Genomic DNA, 14,177 nt, shown 5'->3' with positions numbered 1-14,177 from the left:
GCGGGTAAGATTTCCCCTCACTTCTCGCTGCAAGATGCGGGCGGCTGCTGCCTGCGCTGAAGGGGGGAGGCCTGGGGAGGATATCCGCCTCACAAACCCTTTTGCCCTTTTTTTGGCGTAAATAGCCGAGCCCGGCAGCAGGTTCCTGTTTGCCACAGAGCCCGTCGACGCGAGGGACGGGGTCCCAGAGCATTTCTTAGCAGAAACTAAACGCCACCCCCAACGCAACGTAGCCTTCGCGTCAGGCTTTTAAAGCACAGTGACTGATGCCAAAAACAAATGCCGTTCCTGAAGTATGCCTCATGCCCATTTTACAGACAGACAAAGAGAGGCAGATAAGAGTCTTTGCCAGGAGTCAAAGCCGGTCGCCAGAGCTGGGAGAGAAGCCAAGAAGCCTCCTGGGCCAGGGAGCGGCACTGGGGAGCCCACACTCACCCCTGCACGGGCTGGGAGCGGAGCAGAGAGGATTCCTCATGCTGCTGTCAGATATTGTGTCTGGGATCGGTCGCCTTTTCTGGGGTGAAACAGGTTTCAGGTTTGGAGGATTAATCACCATTGGCCCTGTTTCTCCTTGGGAAAGGGCCTCTGCCCAGACCCAACAGATCGACGGGCAGACAGGTCTGACCATCCAGCTGTGGGGTTTCATTAAAACGTTCTAGCTCAACAGATGCCTTTTGGTTTGAAATGTGACCCGCTCCTTTGAACCGGACTATGTGTGGGTAAGTGTTTACGGGTAATAAACCTGCATCTTTGCAGTTGTACATGAGCGTGAGAGAGCACCCAGGTGTGAAAGTCTGATTAAGGTGGGAGTTCCCTCTGATGAGCGTCTCGGAGCTCTGTCCAGAATTCACGTATTACTGCTGCAACGTGGCAGAACCGTGTTTAAGAGTCACCAAGTGACACACGGAGACTTGCCTTAACTGTACAAACTTGTCTTATTGCTGTCTTTGTACATGCAAAAATCTGGAAAACAAAGCTGATGAGAAGAAAGTCCTCCTCCTCACTGGATCCACAGAGGTGTAGGTGCAGGATGGGAGGAATGGGAAAATTTTTAGCCAAGTTAAAGGTTAGTTACGGATCTGGGACTAGACTTAGATCCTCACCAGCCAGAGACCTTGGCAGCCCTTGGCTGCGCGGGGTGGAGGAGGCTTTCCAAAGCGCGAGTCTGGCAGCCGGAGCCTTAGCCCAGGGCGCTGGAGAGCCGAGCAGCTTTGGACCAGTCTCTGAAGTCCATAATTCAGTTGTCTGTTTATTTAAAATGTGTTGTAAGCACAGCTGCTTTCTGAGGCACGTATGGTAATGATGGGGGAGTCACATAAATAAACTGGCTCCACGCCAGACCAGTGAGTCAGCGTAAAGAGCTGAAATGCATCTTAACAATCCTAACAGTTAGAGGATCAAAAAAAAAAAAAAAAAAAAGGAAAAAGGAGGACTCATTTTCTGTTCAAATTTGGGTATGAGCATTGCTATGGGGAAGATAAGGACAGATACCACCTCAGTGGGCTCTTGCAGTGCTCAGAGCCCAGGAATGGAGAAGGTGGAGACCTTCAGGGCAGACGGAGGGGTGAGCGCGTCAGTGAGCCCGCAGGCATCCATATCATCCTCGGTTTTGCTGGCAAATCAAAGCTCTCGCTTCAGTTGCCAATACAAAGATTTGGAGCTAGAATAGAAATACAATTTGTTTGTTTTCTAATACAGTCAAAATTCACTGCATCAAGTTTTATTTTTTGGGGGGGTACAAAATAAAAAGATTACAAAGGTCTAGGTTAAGGAAAAAAGATATTTCAAAAGTAAAGTTTAACAAAAGGCACTACTAAAACATCAGCATTTTCAAAGACCCAGTTCCTAGCGTCTCCTTCCTCATCCAGTGTTCAATCCAATTTCACAAGTAGTTTTGGTCTCTCAAATTCTTTTCTTTAGCAAGTTCACTATTTGCTGGAAAGATTTCACCCAGGTCTAAGAACAGGATTTTTCTCTTGTGCTTTTATAATACATAAGTTACTCAGCAGTCAGCCTAGATGCTGGCAACCAACTGAGTCTTCTGGATTAAAAAAAAGGTAGAAAGCTGCAGTGATTGAAGGACACCGAGCAGACCCCGTAACTCGGACGCACAGAAGGAGCTGCCAGTCTTGGGCTGTGCTGGGAGTTTAAAAACGTAGAAGTGATGGGACAGTAAAAATCATGTCCTTGTTCTGCAGGCGTATAGAGCGCATGTGCTTGTGATTGCTGCTTCATCGTACGCTCGCGTGGTGACAGCTTGTCAAAACAGAAACCGGCTGAGCGTAGGTAGGCTGCAGCAGGAGCCAAGTGCCGTAGGATGAGCTGTGCCAGCGGCCCCATGCACGAGCTGAAGGTGCTGCCCAGTTTTTCCTCTCTCCTCTTCAATTTATGCTTCCATCTCTGCAGTTTTAATTCCCTGGCAAAGTTTTCTTTTCATGATCTTTCAAGGTCTCCTGAGGTATTTTATTCCAGCTAAGAGTTGCTGTCACTAAGAAGCAAGGCTGATGGCAAGCAAGTAGACCATGTCCATACCTAAACCTACTGCAAACGAGCACGAGCCTCTGCAAAGCAGAGGAGCACCCCACTCTCCGGTGTCTGCACGGCAGAGCACCGCTGGGCAATGCTCATGGGCAACATCTGGCAGCACAGGAAGGGCTGGGGAGAAGAAACAAGCCGTGAGACAAGAAGTGAAGGCAGAAGTTGGTCATGGTCAGTGAACATGGGCTGCTTCAAGCACTGGGGCTTGCCCAGTGCAGGAGGTAAAGCCAACTGGGCAGGGGAGGCACGGGAAGCACTGGGAGGGTGCTGGAGATGAGGGTGGGAGAGATGGAGATGGGGAAACAGAAGGAAATGGGCCATCTCACAGTCTTAATGGTGAGGGCAAGATGTTTCAAACCGAGATAGTGGGAGGAAATCAGGGTTGCAGCACCGGGGAATCATGGGCTGGTGGCAGGGGAGGAGCGATTCAGCTGAGCGGTGTGGGTTGTCTAGAAGGAAGCAACGAGGGACAAGAAAAGGAAACGATGCTCAAACCAGGGTATTGCCAGTGGTGAAACACTATCTTAGAGAAAGATACATGAGCAAAACCACTCACATTAGTTATTCTCTGTAAAAAACAAACAACAAGCAAACAAACTACAGATTCAAGAGCCTGGAGAGTGCTGAAGTCATGGGAAGGCTCTCAAATGTCTTACAGAAGGGCACATGGAATAACCAGGGGCTGACTGAAAAAGGAAAAATAGAGGAAGGAAATCAGTAAGAGAAGAGAGGACACAGGAGGACACCAAGGGAAAGCTGAAAGTGGCAGCAGAAATGTGGGACTAATAAAGAGATAGAGAAGTAGATCTGGGATATTCATGCTGATTTCAGTAAAAGGCCATGAGAGGAAATCAAAGATTAGATGAAGAATAAACCAGGAGGCAAAAAGAGAGGGTGCACACATCTGGCTCCAAGTTGGTACAGCAGAAAGAACAAGTGCTGTAGCAAGGGAAGTCAGAAGTAACTCATCTTTCATACTTGAGCATCAAATGAGTAAAAGCCAGCTTTGCAAAGGCTGGCAGGAGGGGCCCCAACTTTGGGGACCATTACTCCATCCGCGCTAGGAAAGCCTACGCCAAACTGGGCATGAGCCAGTAAACCGGCACAATGACTTCCCAACAGTCCCACAAGTTATCCAAGTGCATCCTCGTTGCTACAGAAAAATAAAGACTTGAGATGGCACCAGTGGCAGTTTGTACCTTGTAAATATACCAAGAGAAGAAAAACCATTAATTGATCAACCCCCAATATTTGTACAACTCATCCTTATCAAGGGCTGGCGCTCATTCCTCCTCTTTCCTGTAGGCACAAAGGCCAACTCTCTACAAGCAAAGCGTTCCGCACCAGCTCCAGCAGCAGCCCTGACCCAAAGCACTGCTGCAGGGTTAGCATCCAGGACTTTCCCCAGAAGAAGGGCCATTTGCAAACACAAAAGCTAGGAGCACGTTTGGAGAGTAAACCTCTCCAAACCCATAAAGAGCCAGGACAGGGTTGACCAGTGGAAGATTTCATGCCTTGACAGGAGAGAGATATTCCAGACTGGTAGGCAAAGACCCACAGCTTGCAAGGTTACGAGTTAAAATCCCTGTGGTTAAGAGCTGGCTGTCTGCCCAGTGCCAAGTGTGAAACTGTGCTCCTGTTATTAACGGCACGCTCCTCCTCATCCTCCGCCTTCGGCTGAAGGAACGGGCACCTCTCGCCCCACCCTGCCACTGGCGCCTGTGCAGAGAGCTGTCATTGGGGGCCCTTCCAGCGCCCTTGCACCAAGTGAGCACGGCCACAGGGTCACTTGAGTGCTCGGCATGAAAGCCTATGGGGACTTGTTTTGGGGGGCTTAGAGGGAAGGGGAGGGTTGCTTTGGTGGTGGTTTCCTCCTCCCAACCCCACACAGACTCTGCGGTGACAAGCCAGAATTACGCTGCAGCGGAGCAGAGCCCACCGGAGCAGCAGCAGACCTTCGGTAACAGTGGCTTTAATCTCACAATTAATCCCTACATCTTTTCTAATGCTTACAGTCCCCTGCTGCAGCCTCCCTCCTGCTGCAGCGGAGCAGAGAAATGTGTGGGGTAGGTGCCATCTCCAGCAGTTTCTGGGCGAAGACCACCTGGACAGCACAGCATTTCTTTCTGCCTACGGTTTGGGGACTGAAAACCTTTTACGTTATCATAGCTCTGCATCTTGTTTCTTTCCTCCGGTTCTCAGGCTGCAGTTAACGCCTGTTACTTACCTTCTTCGCAGCAGGTTGGGAAGATTAATTAGAAAGATTGTCTCAAGATGCAAACTTTGCATCTGGCTGGAAATTTTGAAGGTCAGAAATAAGCTGGTTTAACTCAGAATCTCTGTGCCCGTGAGAAGCTTTGAGGGGAAGATGTTTTAAGGGCTAAATACAACTCGGAGTCAAGACATAAAAGCATGGCACACTTCTGGTACTGCACAAGCTCCTTAGGGACTTTAAAAGTGACAGCAACTCATGAGGAGGGGAACCTCAAAAAACACCCTCCAAAAGGACTTTGAATCAGAAGCGAGACCCTCTGGCTACCTGAAAAGAGGCATTTCTGGACAGCCCTAGGGTCAGCGCTGAACGTTTTAGAAAGAAAAGATCACATTAGGCAAAGCAAGACACCTAAAACACGGATGGTTTAGCTTTTAGACGGATGGTTTAGCTTTTAGATAAAACAATGCTGTTTTATTTGCAGCCATGTCCATTCCCTTCCCTTGACTGAAATAAGCCATCACTCCTGATAGTGTCCTTGAATTTCTGTTTCTGGCCTTGAAGAAATCATCCAGCCTATAACTCATTTGTGGAACGGGGGTGCTCCTTCACCTATATTTCACAAAGCTGATAGAAATTTGGAAAATAATTGCCGTGCTCCTGTTCTCCAGCCTGGGAGCTACAACTAGAGAAAGCAGAGACTTGCACAGAATCCCAGAGGGGAGCTGTGCTAGCAAGTTTGGCACATTAGCAAAGTGGGGTCTACACCATCCTAAGAAACACCTGCAGCACTACGCATTCCTCTAACCTCTGGCTTCTGTAGTCGTAAATGCATGGAGATAGTCCAGACCCAAGGATACACCCCTAGATCACAGGAACATAACAGCATTATTAAGTCTGGTGATAAATACAGAGAGCAACACTGATTTTGAAAGCAAACGTCAATTTTGCAGAGGACTGAGGGGGTTAGAGGAAAGGTCAGAGTGCTACCAGAGGAGAAACATGACATTTTCTACCTAACTATCACATACCGGTCCCATTAAAGGGCCTTCCACCTTCTATTGGACACCCGTTGATTGGCAATTAATTCAAATATCCCCTGTGCACTGCACTTGAAACTCATCAGTGCTTTGTCATCATCTGTGAGCTTTCTCCCCAGTTTAAGCAAATGTTGCATGATAATCTGATTTACACTAAGCGCACAGAACGTTTAGCCATAAAATCCTCCATGGCATTCAGGTATTCGACCAGCTGAAGCGTTTAAGGGTGTGCCTGGCATTTCTGTTTAGATATACAACTGTTTAATGTATTTTTGAATCCAATCTCAGAGAGAGACTTGGCCTCAGAGCCCTTTGGAACAGAGAAACTGCAAACAGGTTTCCTGAATCATAACCCCAAGCCCTTGGTTTGGGCAGGCACTTGCAACTCGTAACCCTTGAGATGAACCGGCCATGCGACGTCTTGAAGCCAGCTCAGTCCCCCAGTTCTGCTGCCTGAGGAGCTTCATCTTCTGCTTTCCAGATCAGTTTTTCATGGGGAGTTTCTCTCCATCCGCTCCCGTGGCTCTGGTGCTTTCACTCAGGTCCTGCTCCTCTCCTGAGAGCGACCACGCGCTTGGTTTCCTGGAGCAGCACCCCAAAGAGCAGCCCATGAACAGCCAGCATCACCCCCCTGGCCTCCGAGCAAGCCCCTACATCAGTGTACCAGGTAGCTGTACCTGGCTGGTCTGACTTCAGAGATGCTCCGAGTTCATCAGGGCCTCTGACCATCTGTGACGCAGAAGAGCACAAGGAGACTTTTAATGCTGGAGCTGCTGCTCAGAGCCCTGGCAGCACATGTGCCCGCCCCGCCGGGAAACGGAGATCCTGGCAGCTCATGCATCTTTAATGATGCTGCTCAGCAGAGTACACATTTGATAGCTGAAGGCATAAAAGCCTCACCAGGAGCAGGAGTGTTAGAAGCCTTTGTCCATCTTTCAGGGCCAGATCTAGTTTCTACAGTTAATGAAAGTCCGCCCGTTAGTTTTAGCAGGACTGGACTCAGGGCCTGAGCAGCTACATGCAAGGAAAGCTACAGCTTGGACATACAGCTGTGAGAATCAGGGACTGGGTTACAGGGATTTAAACACAGATATTTCGTGTTTAGGACTTTTTCCTCCATAAGAAGGGTGGCTTTACCGGTCAGGTGCCCTGATAGCGATGTTACTGCACAGACGCAAGAGACTGCTGCAGCAGCACTCGGATAACCAGGGTTATGTTCTCGGCAGTATCAGAGTCCGGCCTGTCACACGTCCAGTGTTTCCAAATAAGGATACGATGCCTTTGCTCTTTAAATCCATAAATGAACATTTAAATAATCAGCAATTAAGAACAGCGAGGACAAAGCAACACCGACACATCAGGAGGCAGCAGAAGCTCAGCCCTTTATCAAAGTTACTTGACATTAGAAATACAGACTCAAGGTTAAGGTATCTAGCCTTAACTGTATGTTCAGTATTACGCAACTCACACAGCACTAGAAGTAACACCAGGATTTCTTTCCCTCCCGCCCGAGGCTATTGAGACCTGGTTTAATGATGTATCAGGACAACCTAACAGAGCAGGAGAACATGCACAGAACAAATCCCGTGCATAAACAGTTATGGGAACGCACAAGTCACTCCTGCCACAAACTTGGGTTTTATTTTACAGCCCCCCAGACTTTTCCCACTTTTACTGAGCTTTTAGCAAAACAGATGAAGGTTTTCTTCTTTCTTAGTGCACTCAGCAGTCAGTCCAGGCATGGCTCTGCATCAATTGCAGGTCAAGATTTTTCTAATTGCTTTCATATGTATTCCAGTTAACGAGCTTTGTTAATGCTATAGACTAAATGAAAGACCATCTTTCCAATGAGTTCCTAATGAGTAAACAAAAACCAAGACAGCTGTAACAAGAAGAGTGCTGATGACAATGTACACTGTGCTACAGTATTTACAATGAGAAAAATTGTTTCTAATCAATATTAATTGGAAGTTTCCTGCTCTGAGAGCTCGAGTGCTTATGAAGTGTCTGGCTCCCAGTTGTACCAGCTAGTCTGATAACAGACATTTCTCTCCTACAGGGTTTGTCTTTCTAATATGTTTTGACACAAGGACGAGCTTACAGGAAAAATAAATACTAAGAAAAAAGGAACAAAGAGCAAGATGATGGCTGTTTCACAGATGGGTTTTGTTCACGTACTCCTCCATTTCCTAAGAAATACAACTGTCACTTCCTAGTTCCAATGAGAAGATTTGCTGTCTGATCAGGCAGACCCGAGAGGGCTTCATTTCGAGTTTTTACCGACATCCCCTGTCCCCTCTTCCCTGCGGGGCACCCCTGCGGCTTGGTTAACAATGACCGAGTTTAACCATGCAGTTACACAGCTGCTCTAGAGGTGACTGTACGGATGAAAACTCACACCTCTGGGGATGAAGCTATCAAAACCGAGCCTTTGCCACTTACATTACACAAACACCTATTTCAGTCTGAAAGCGTTAGAGGTGTTGACTCATTAGCAAGGACATAAACAGAGAGCTCCCACACTGCTCGAGTTCCCAGGAAAACAGAAGTGTAGAAGGGAAGATAGCATTACAGAAATATAAAAGGACACTGGGTAGAGTTATGGCAAAGCATATGAGACGCTTCTAAATTTTGATAACTGCTTAGCATTTAATTTCTTTTTTTTTTTTTTAATTCCACCCACAGGTGAAGGAATAAAGCCCCGATTTTTGAAATAAGTCCTCTCGTGAACGCTCAGTGCAGAATCCCGGCAGAGTTAATGGTGTAATGACTCAGTGCTGGTTACCAGCAGAACTTGAACTGGGGACTTGCGGCACTAAACACACCCGAAGGGAAGGGGTCAGCTTGCAGCAGTACCTGGTTGCCTCCGGTGCTCTGCAAGCCTAACTAAACTACTCTACCCTAAACCCACTCATTTTCTAAGGGGTTTTGAGAGGGATTATTCTGGAGGAGAAGGAAGGAAGGGGAAATTTGTGGTGCTTAATCTGAGTAGTCTTAATTTCTTAAGGAGTTACAGTATTTTCATACTCACAAGAGAAATTTTCATACAAGAAAATACAAGAGTATTTTCATACTCACAAGAAGAGTTGTAAACTCTGCAGATTCTCTGCTTCGAGTTCAGGAAGAATTTGGGACTGCTGTCTCCCTGGCTGGCTTACAGCAGGCTGGAGTGTGGACAAGGTGTCCCTGGGTTTGATAAGATGCTTTGGCATCCGTGTTAAGTTATTCCCGAGAGGCACTTGCAGTGGTTAAAGTGGGAGACTTCTGGTCTGCCTTGTGCCAACAGACCTCTGCCTCCAGGGGTGCCAGCTTGGGATGAAGGCTCTCAAAAACCAGCCACTGAAGCCTTCAGGTGTGGTGGATTCAACTAGCCAGCTCTTCCTCAGGAGCCCCTACTCAGCATTGCAGGATGCTAAATAACATAACACAAAATGCTAGAGCTAAGCTTCTTTGGTAAGGTCTTAAATTTCCTTGTGATGGTGTTTTAGAGGCATACAAAGGGTGAGGCATCAGTGAAGTCACCAGAAATACAGATTTATATCCAGTAAGGCTCACAGCTGTACTGAGGATTCTCAGTAAAAATCATTTTCTTGGCTGTGCCTTAAATCACACGCCAAGAAATAATTGTGATGCCTGGACTACAGCAGTCTGATGTTAAAATATTGGCATCTTGTATCAAGGAGATATTCCTATCGCTGACCATGAAGCGGTGAAAAAGGTCTATATCTGAAATAAAGTAGGAAGAAGTATGGCTTCCAAAAGCAATGAATATTGGTTTAAGTCTGCTCCCATGGATATCAACAGAAGCCTTGTCCCATTATCAGACTGAGCACTTACAAATCCCCTAGTAACGCCCAGTCCTGAAACATCAACTCTGCTGAGGCAAGGGGCAAAATCTTGCCTTTTGCTGTATGCGGTCAGTTTTAAGTCCTCAGTCAGGGGTGTGTGTATACATATATAAACATACATATACCCACAGAGCATAACAGAAGTTTCAGGTTTGACTTTCTTTAAAAAAATAAAGAAGTCAGTTTGCAGCTCTCATGAATGCACAGATATTGGGACTCACTTTGGAAGCCAGGCGTTGGCACACCTCCCGGCTTGGTGACATCGTGCCCCGGTACGTGGACAGACCCCTGGAAGCTGCCTCGCAGAGCCCAGCCCGAAGCTGGGGAGATGTTGCCGTGCTCCCCTGGGAATGCGAGAACTGCAGCGTTGAGGTGCACTATTGTCAGCTAGAAGCTGTAGGGAGGCATGTAGAAAAATCCTCTCCTGCTTCTTTTTACTAATTCAAGCAGGCAGCTCTTGTTTCACTTCTGAAGACAAGAACTGAGTTAATGGGTTGCTATAAATTCCTTATTACTGGAAAGCCGGTGCTTTCGCTGTCTCTGCTCGACGTAGGCACGTAGCAGTATTGGAAGAGAAAAGCTAGTGTTGTTTCCTTTGGCTCCCGTGTATCTATGGCAAGTGGCACTGTGGCCTGGGGGAGACCCAATTTAGAGATCACCAAGAGCTCTCGGAATACCCTTGGACAGGCGTGAGACCCCTGCCCCTGCCTGGAGGGGCTGCAGGAACAGCAGGGCATCAGCAGAAAGCCCAGAGGAAGACACACCAGCAGCGTGTACCTGCTTGGCCCCAGGCTTGCCCCGGGTCACAGCCCTGTTTGTCCCCTGACCATCTCAGCTGGGTGCTACAGGAAACCTCTGTTTGCTGGGAATTTAAAAATAACCAAAAAGGCTCCTATTCAAGGCTCTAAGTGCTCTAGCATTGCACACAACATAATGAAGTCTCAGCAGCATTAATCCCCCGTGAACCCAGCCAACACCCTTCCACCTCTTCTCCAATGAGGGAATCATTCACTTCCCCTCCTTAAAGTCCAGCCAACTGATGCCTTCCACCATGTGCCAAGAAGGCCACCAAATGATATGCGAGTGTCATCAAACACGCCCATGACCAGACACATCAGTGTAGATCAGCCCAGCATCCAGAACACAGGGCATCGCCAGCAGAAAAATAACTTGAATAGTTCATTTGTGTCCTCTACAGTGTCCCCCCTTCACATGCATTCATGCAAGATGACAGTCCCTTCCCTCCAGCAGCGGTGGCCAGCACGGGCACTGCCAGGCTGTGGCTCAGTGAGGCCCCAGCAAAGCTGGCAGGACCGTAAAGGCAAGTGCTCAGGTCGCTGGCACATCCAACTAAACTCGTTCAACCTGAACACGCCGTTTCAGCCCAAGCCGTAACATACCCACACCACCCCTAACAGACAGGTCCCTGGCCTCTAGCTCCGCTTGGCACCAAGCCCGCGAGAAACAGGCACTGGTTTCATCAGTACATTCAGCAGCACTGCTGAAGCGGTTGCAATAGAGATATTAATTCTCTACGGGGCCACCAGGCTGTTGTCCACACTGTGACAGACACGTCAAAGCACAAGAGGAGAAAGCAAAGCTACAGAAACTCTCTGGCTTTTTTCCTTCCATTTTATTACCCTTAGCCACCTCCAGCGTTCAGCCCGGTCACACACACCTATGGCAACTGTGTGGGAGGGTTTCTGGGGATGAAGGTCAACAGCTGCAGGAGCAAGAGAAGCAAGGCATCACGCGGGAGATTCCACGTTACATGGTATTTTCAGCTGGCTGGGAGCTAGGGAAACAGTCTGTTGTTCTGACGCTGGTGACTCCTGGTGAGACGCTTCCCCTTCCTTCTCCTCTCAGGAGCTCCAGTAAGAAACACTGTCTGAGAATCACCATTAAGCCTTCTCTTAACTCCAGAGCTACAAGAACATTGGCTTAGACCTGTCTGCAGCTTTCTTTCCCATTGTTTGCTGTCCAGAAACATGTATTTTCTACCTAGAGTGAGCCTGCATCAAGCAAGCAGAGGGAGTCCACAGCCACTGCAGGGCTGCTGCCAGCAGCTCTGCTCAGCAGGAGACAGAGGCCACAGACACCTGCCCACCAACAGCACCCAGATCCCACCCGCAGCAGCCACCCATACCATGAAGTTTAAGCCAAGCAGGGATTTGAGCCAAGGGTTCAAGAGGAGTGAGAGCACTCCTCGTGAGCACCTGGGGTGGGATGGCACTGAGGTTACCCCAGTACAGCAGGAAAAACAAAAAGTGACAAAGAGGACCGGTACCAGTTTCGGATGAGGCAGCCTGTTTCCTGCCTCTCCAACAGCAGGCATCAACAAATGCAAGTCAACAGACCCAGAATTTCTGCAATTATATAGTTGAAAATAAAACCCCTGTGAGACAAAGCTGCGGCTCTCAGCTGGACACCCCCCCCACTCATTTTCCCCTGCTAAACCCCATCCCCCTGAGCTCACCTCCTGCCTACCCACCCCTCGCCCGCTAACTGACCCCACCACCAAGAACTCAACCCCACCAGGCCAGCGAACACCCAGCACAGCTGGGCAGAATCACTCTTACTCTGCAAGGATTAGAAATGCTCCCATCAAATGTGCCACGTCATTACTGCAGTAATGTTATAAAGCAAAGTGGAGGTGGTGAATAGTTCACACTGCCTTGTTTAGTGGCAGGTGATTAGTTAAGTTGCAGGGGTTTTTTTTTTCTTCTTCTTCTTCATCTTTCCCTCTTCTGTGAAAAATTCAATTTGCCTTAAGGCAGCATTGAGAGCTGATACTGACCTAATCCCTCAGCAGCCCAGACCTGACCTGCTGCAAATTTCCACCTCTATCGAGAGCACAAAACCACATTCCTCTCCCTGACAATACAATGGCCCCTGGATCTGCTTACCTTCAGGTCCTGCTTAAAACCTGAGCTGCAAAACACATTATATAATCGTGAATCAAAAGTCAAATCCGTGTGAGCCAGCAGGTGCAAATGCTATAATGCATTTTGCTTGTTTGGCAAGCCCTAAAAAGCATCATTAAACATTTTCTATAGTTCTTTCTTTAAAGGCTTACAGTTTTTCCTTCTCCTCCCTTCCCTGCTAGGGTCTTAAATCCTTTCTGCTCAGCAAACATTAATTTTCTTTTGTCCTGCCAGTGCTAAAATTGACATCTCTGTTCATTGCTCTTCCTCCTTTCCTGGTACACCTAATTGACCATTATTGCTAATAATGTCAGCAGAGATCTGGGAGGGATACTTAATACCAAAGTACTCCTGGGGAATCAGCTCAGGGAGCAACTGCAGGCAGAAATAAGCACTTATTTCTTCTTTCAGCCCTGCAGAAACAGATAGCTTGAAGTACACTCTCCTCCCCCTCTATTCAGAAGTTTAAGCAAATAATTTGGAGGTCGTATGCTAGAGCACAGGTTGTTTCAACAAGCTCTTGATAACGCCCTGCTCAGCTGTATTCTCCCGAGGGTCAAACACGAGCGTGATAGTGGCCTTTTCCTCCAGAGAGGTGGACAAGTGGGTGTCAGCGTGCAGCTAGGTAGAATAAAAAAGCACAAATGTATTTACATTGCACCAAGAATTGGGGATGGTGGCTAAGAGCTCGGAAGCAAACCAGCGATGTGTGGACAAGGCTACGGCACATCGTATCAGGGGTACAGATGAAGCACGTTCCAGCTGCGTAACTCTGCTCCTGCCGAAGTCATTAGCGCTGAATTTCCGCCAGGAGAAGATAAACGCTCCCAGGCTCGCGGGTGTGACAGCAGAGGATGTGCTGTACAGAAGATAAAGGGATGGGGGATCGTTGCTGGGATCGTGGACCTCGTGGGATTTACCAGGGTGTTGCAGGGACGGGCAATGGTGCCGGCTGCATGGGTTGCTTCACCTGCGGGCAGGGCGGCCGGCACGGAGGATCTCCCTGGTTTGTACAAGTGCGACTCGTAAAGGTGCACCAACGCACCTTTCCAGAGCATCCCCGATTTAGACGGCCACACCGGCGTGCTTGACGCTGATGTGCAGGTACTTGGAGGTGGCTGAAAACGTCTCCGTGCGCTCGGCCCCCACGTTTCACAAGCCTGCGCTGAGATGGCACGCACGCACCAGCTAAAGGATACGCCGAGGGGCTGGGCATGACACCAGGGTCATTTCTACTTCTCTACAAATTTTCTGCTTCCCAAAGTGGCTAGTAAATGTAGCTTAGGCAAAAAGGGGAGAGAGTAGTGAAAAACGGAGCGTGTCTTCTGGAGAGCTCTGACAATCAAAGGCTTTTCATTGTGTTTTCCGTGGAATGGTGCTGGGAGGAGGAGAAGGGACGCCTTGGGAAGATCCCGCTGCTCGCCCTGCACCTCCTCTGCCGCTGGGGAAGGGGGATGCTGCAGGCATGAAACGAGCTCCCTGGGATTCTCTCTCCACATCTCAGCAAAACACTTGGCATTTTATATCCTGCTTCAATCCTATCTAACGGCTTAAACTTCTTTTTCCAAAAGCTAAATTATTTAAAAAATCTTTCCATTTAGTCATTTGAGGAAAC

The 14,177-nt window shown here is 48.3% G+C and overlaps 1 protein-coding gene across 1 annotated transcript in view; it reads left to right on the top strand.

Moving 5' to 3' along the window:
• Positions 1–14,177, top strand: part of IFT52 (intraflagellar transport 52) — a 231,549-nt gene that overhangs the window by 63,290 nt on the left and 154,082 nt on the right. The gene's annotated exons all lie outside the window — the stretch shown is intronic.

This window comes from Mycteria americana, chromosome 14 (assembly GCF_035582795.1).
Source record: "Mycteria americana isolate JAX WOST 10 ecotype Jacksonville Zoo and Gardens chromosome 14, USCA_MyAme_1.0, whole genome shotgun sequence".
Classification (NCBI taxonomy): domain Eukaryota; kingdom Metazoa; phylum Chordata; class Aves; order Ciconiiformes; family Ciconiidae; genus Mycteria; species Mycteria americana.
This window is presented reverse-complemented; position numbering and strand designations above follow the sequence as displayed.